This window comes from Sinocyclocheilus rhinocerous, unplaced genomic scaffold (genome assembly GCF_001515625.1).
Source record: "Sinocyclocheilus rhinocerous isolate Xijiao unplaced genomic scaffold, SAMN03320098_v1.1 scaffold585, whole genome shotgun sequence".
NCBI classification, from domain to species: domain Eukaryota; kingdom Metazoa; phylum Chordata; class Actinopteri; order Cypriniformes; family Cyprinidae; genus Sinocyclocheilus; species Sinocyclocheilus rhinocerous.
In genome coordinates, this window is record NW_015630024.1 from 2302260 (window position 1) to 2308500 (window position 6241).

Consider the following 6241-nt stretch of genomic DNA (forward strand, 5'->3'; position numbering starts at 1 on the left):
AGGGGCGAGGTTGTGGTTAGAACGCTTGGTTGAGTGCATCAGACGAGACGATGAGGACCTTCATCAAAGCCGGAACTAATCGAGCCGTTTGTGCCAGGCTGGGGAGAAAGGTATTTTAATAATGTAAATTATGTGAAAAATAATGTGTTTTTCGAACCACCAAGCATGAGAGCATGTTCTAGTACACCCCCAAAACAAAATCAAGACTTTGTAAAAGAGCATAATAGGACCCCTTTAAGCAACAGCCCGGGTTCACCATTACGGCACCTTTTGTCAATGTGACAAGTCAGAGTTAAATTAAAGGAATACTAAAAATCACATTAAATTCTAGTCATCTCACAGCTAAACAGATGATGGATGGATGGATGGGTTAAATAAGGTTCTCTTTTCAAAGAAAGCCCACAACAATGCCTTCACTGCCTAATAGGATCATTAAAATTCTAGAGAACCTTTTAGCTTGCTGTCATGAGAGAACTAAGACACTAATCAACATTCATGATTCATGCGATTGAGGATTGAAAAGTGTAGAATTCTAAGTATTTTACATCGGACAATTCTGACACTGTAAAATGCAAGTCAACTTTATTTCTATAGCACTTTATACAATACAGAAAAGCAATAAACAGAAAAATAACAGAACTAATGATGCAAACTTTTTCAAATCTGTGACAAATTCAAATTTTGCGACTCGAAAAATACAATAGTGTCATTATTCAGCTCAAGCCAGTTCACTGTTGATTCATTTCAGTTCAAAAACTGTGTAACGTTCATCAATTATGAAACAAGTTCAATTCATTTATAAGCATCTTCTTTACAAAAGACAAGTGTCGTCATTCACCTCAAGTCAGTTCAATGTTAATTCAGTTCAAAAAGTATCAATGTTGCAAAATTCATCAATTATGAAACTAAGTTGGCTGTAAAGCAGCTATACAGAAGACAATAGTTCCATCACCCAGATCAATTAAGTTCAAGTTTTGTTCTCTGATTTCAGTGCATTCAAAGCAATAATATTACTAAATATCAAGTGTCTTTTAAACTACAACTAAGCAAGTCAAAGGCATTACAGATGCAAAAATGGTACTGCTACCCTGACCCTGAAACAAATCAGCCAATCAATATATTATCCTTCAGTCAGTCAATAAATTGACCAGCCAATCAGGATTCAAATTGTACAGTGTTCATTCAGAGTAGGGCACTGACAGCTTATTAAACGTACATAGAGTTAAATTTTTTCGAGAAGCAAACTCCTTTGCCTACAAAGTCTGTACATCTAAAATACAAAGCTGTTTTTTTCTCCCAAGCTCATTATAACTAAATTTCAAAAGACAGCACGGCAAGCACATCAGCGTTTCAAAGCCATGATCATCATAACTGTACTAATCTGGAGTACTTACAATGCAACACAGTGTAACATGTCTATCTCACGCCTTAAATATTGTATAATTGTTGTATAATTGTTGCAGAGGAAAAGGCAAATGAAAAAGTACTTTGTTGTAGCGTTCAGATCTGCTGAGGAACAAGCAAGAGCTGTGCCCCTTTATAATGAGAACAATGGATCCCTGCATGCCTTGTAGTGGTGGTTATTTTGATTCATACCAGTGACTTGAATCTTTCAACTCTGTTCACAAAAACACTTTTGTATTTTTGTAGCAAATAGCTGGCAACCACTAAGTGTCTTTTTGCGTCAGACCACTCGACAGCGTCATTCAAACACTGAATAGTTAACAATCAAAACTAGCGCTATTTAATAAAATTGCACATATACAGATCTATAAAGAGACTCTCAATAGCTTTTTAAAATACCATTTTATTGCCATTTGTGGAAATATTACATGAATGCAAGTTCCAAGAAATTAGTCTTCTGTATTATTATGCCAGTAGGTCAAAAGACTCATTCAAATACAGATTCACTCAAAACACAGATTCACTGAATGAATCAAATTACCATCTTTATGCATAAGTCACTGACTTATCAATCACTTACGGAATTCATTCAGAAAACAAATCTCTATTCTCCATTTTGTCAACTTTTGGGCATGATTTTATAAAGCTATTGAAAAAGGCAACAATAGCTAAATAAATACACAAAAAATCCTGATGGATGGATGGATGGATGGATGGTTTATGTATAAAATAAACAAATATTTATTTATTTCAATTCTGTTCAGGAAGAAAAATCTAAATCAGTGAATGTGAAAGATTCATATTTGTTCATGACTATAAAAAGTAACAAATGCTTTGGACAGAGCTGGACCTTGTGATGTTGATGGAGAAATGTCATAGCAACAGATGACTAGCAATTGGCCCATCTGTTTGGCAGCTTTCCTTGCAAATAATTAAATCAAAATACCAATGCAAACAATAGCTTGGATAAACAAACACTCTATTAATGTCAAAGAAATCACACAGGAAACTACAAAATAGTCATTGCTAAGTTTAGCCTATTTAAATTTTAATCAGGTGTAAGTTGAACACAGGCTGTCAATCATCTGACATCTTCAGTTGGAAGATGCAGAGAAAGAGTAACACTGTTTTCTATTCTGAACAAAGACAGTTTTAAGTTCTTGCGCAAGCAATTCTCAGGATTTAAAATGCAGAGACCTTTCTGAAACTCTATTGAAAGTTTCCTAATGTTATGCACGACTGGAGTTTGATTTGGCTGAGGAAAGAAAGAAAGAGAGCACCATGTTCAATCTGTATTCTCTATTAAGACAAAAAGATTGCAGAGGTGAAAACAAAAGCTTGTACAGTAACTGAACAGTTGCATATAAGGAATGACAGTTAAAGAATCGTAAAAAAAAGAACTCAAACAGCAGGAATTGTTGTGTGGATTCTTCCGCTTCTACACGTGAAATTCAACAAGACCAGGCAACAAATCAATGACAAAGCAGCCATATTCATTTAAATCTAAATGCCATTGCTCCCAGGGAAACAGTCTGTAATCAGTCTTATATTAGATATACATATATCCTAATATAAAATTCTAATTCGGAGCTTCTGACTGCAGCACATTGCAAATCTTTTCATAGGCTCGTCTTGCTCTATATTTTCCATGCACAGCATTTTCATCCTGAAGCACAGAGAGCCAAATCCGCAGCTCCAGTAGAAGCCTAATGGGCATTCCCGTTGGACAGGTTAAGATTACAGTCTAAAAAACACAAACAAACAGACAGAAATGTCAGCTGGGCATTAATTAATCTCTTCCTGTGGCTGAAAGGGCGTCGAGATAGAGCAAGAGAGGGAGAGAGAGAGAGAGAGAGAATTGAGCGCTAAAGCTTACAGCTCAAGGACAAAGGGATGTTTTGTGGCATAGAAAATAAATCGAAACTGCCCTATATGAAAGTAAAAAATAACCACTGTGAAAACTACAGACTTAAAGACACAGCCCGCCTGCCTCATTGATCAATAATATGGCCACTCTGCCCATTCCAACACTGTCAACAAATGAGAAAACGGCATCATTTTAGATAATAATTTAGTAGATAAGCATCACAAACACAAAGAAATTGCTTTTTATTATATTACTAGGAGATACTTTATCATGTGCCCCATAAAGCAGAGGGGTTAGAAAAGTGATTTTAAATGGTTTAAGGATTTGAAGTATTGCACTAATTCTGTTTTTAGCTTCAGCTGACTTCATCTGGAGACCCACTTGCCAAAAACACTTTTTTATTGAACAGACATTTTAAAAGCACAAATATCTACATGAATAGGATTATACTTTTATCCAGATAACAAATTTTGGGGGGGGAAAAAGAAAGTTTAAACAAAAACTACAACCCTATTTTCCTCCAACTAAAACCAGAGCCGTAGAGAGAGAGAGATGCGACAACTCCGTTCACTCCAATGGACCAGTTTATTTACAGCAATGGCGGATCGTGGAGCTGCTCAATAGTTCCCGGAAGTTAGCGCTCATACTATCATCAGCGCCGTAGATATGCAGCAGAAGAGACCGCTGTGACAAACTTTTAAAAGGTAAGACATTTATAGAATAAAACTGTATATTATCAGCACAGCTAATCAAATTACCTTGTGCATTAAAACAGATCATTATTAGATTATTCCTCACTTAATTAGTAGATTTACGGGATGTTATTCATTCTGTTCATGCAGTTTCACCCATCGTTGTGTAATTAAGGCTTTTAAACGTGATTTTTGCTGGTGGGGAGTTATTTTATAGACTTGGATATATTGCAAAGGATGCTGATGGACCTAAGTGAGAATGAAAAGTTTAAAATAGTCGAGCAGTATTCATTTCAGAATTATGCTAGGCTAAATTTCCAAAAATGTATTATATACCACTACTATATTATAGAAGTAATCACAGTAAACCTGCACATTATTACTGTATTTTATACTTAAACGTAATAGCTACTATAGAAGTACTGTGTTGAAGGACCAGATGCCACAGGACTGAAATGTGATGGAGCATCACTTAACCATTTCTCCTGTGTTTTTCTCCTTCTCTATCTTGCTTTCAGAACAAGAACCACCTGAAGACTCCCTGTAATGAGACATCACCCTCACAATGAGTCTCTTCACTGGGCTTTGCCAGTCTTTCCCTGTTCTTTGTCTTTGTGAAAAAGTGGCAGTTCCCAAGTATGATTACATCACATTTTGTTGGTGTAATCTATAGATTGCTCTTCATGTTTCTTTGTTTCTGAATACATGACGTTACTTAACTGCATGATTTGTATAGACTAATTTTGGAACATTTCTGCCATAGGAACATTACTTTGACACAGTTACACCTGTTAACAGAACTCTTATTTATAAACATTCATTTTCTGTAAAGCTGCTTTGAAACAATGTATATAATAAAAAGTGCTTTACAAATAAATGTGAATTGAACAAAACTTGATGCATTATTTTTTTCTCCTCTCCAGATCAGTAGGGAATTCACGTAGACGATCGAGCGTTCGAACTTCCATTGTCGCAACTCTCGCTCTCTACGGCTCTGACTAAAACGACTTTCCTTTTTGGATGACATCACCAGTCCCTTTCACTTTGAACTCCTCCCCTCCAAACACTTTACATTCACAGTCTAATCAAACTAATGTTCATGAAATAAAACGCATTACAGAAGCAAAATAGGCTGTAAATGTTCAGGCTCACTTGGAAGAACTGAAACACTTTTTCAACAGAAGATGTTGTCTCCTTCACTCTGTGAAGTCACATCTGACCCAAATTAAAAAGTTTAAGACTAAAACCCCCAGGATGCTCTATAGTTGTATTGCCATTCTTTCAGTTGCTGACGTCTCGGAGCATCCCGATGCTTTCTTTTATTCAGCACAACATCTCCTCTGCCATTCACATTTTGTCCAGTGCTGTGTTTTTTTTCTTTTTTGTTAAAGGAAAAAACACCTCATCTTAAAACCCTTGGTTCTCGTCCTTTCAATTCGATTTTTTGGACACACAGCAGTTTGAAAGAAAGTATTGTTATCATCCTGTCAAGGCCTTTTTCAGTTTAGTGACACTTCTAATGTCACTAAGACAGAGCACAGCGAGAGACGACATACTGGCAGTAAAGGAAGAAAATACCTCATGACAATGGACCTGCCCTTTACCTGCAGGAACAGCTTCAGATCTTGAAAAGTTTCAATCGAACAACAAAGGGCTCTGTGTGGATAGGAAATGAAACGAGCTCAATAATTTGTAGTCCAACCTGGAAAAGAGAATTGACTTTTGGATTTATGAGTAAAACTAAGGCTTCCTGTTTTGTTCTAAATTACACACAGTTAGACCTCAAAACGTGAATATTGCTGAATGCTGTGTACTTTAAAAACATAATACGCTAACAACCCGCTAAATGAGGACTACCACAAGGAGGTGAGTTTACTAGATGTATTTTACAACTGTTGTAGCAACTTGTTAGCAACATTTTTAAGGTTGTTGCATCCAGTGGGGACATAATTACGGATTATAATGACTTATACTGTCTTTTTACGCGTTGCATTGCGCCGCGTAAACATAAAACTATGTCTGCATTTGTGATCGGAGAAATGACAAACAACAAGCGCTACTCTACACTGCTCAAAACTCGCGTTTGAATCATCAGTGGCAAATTCTTTATATATAAAAAACGTACTTACAGTCTGTGAGTCAGAACAGCCGGCATTGTAGTCTACTCTACCAGGATCAGGAAACAGTCCTCCATAAAATGCACTGCACACATCTGAATATTTGGGTTAAACTGTTCTGGAACAGTGTTGTAAATACAACTTAACCACTAATTTCTAGT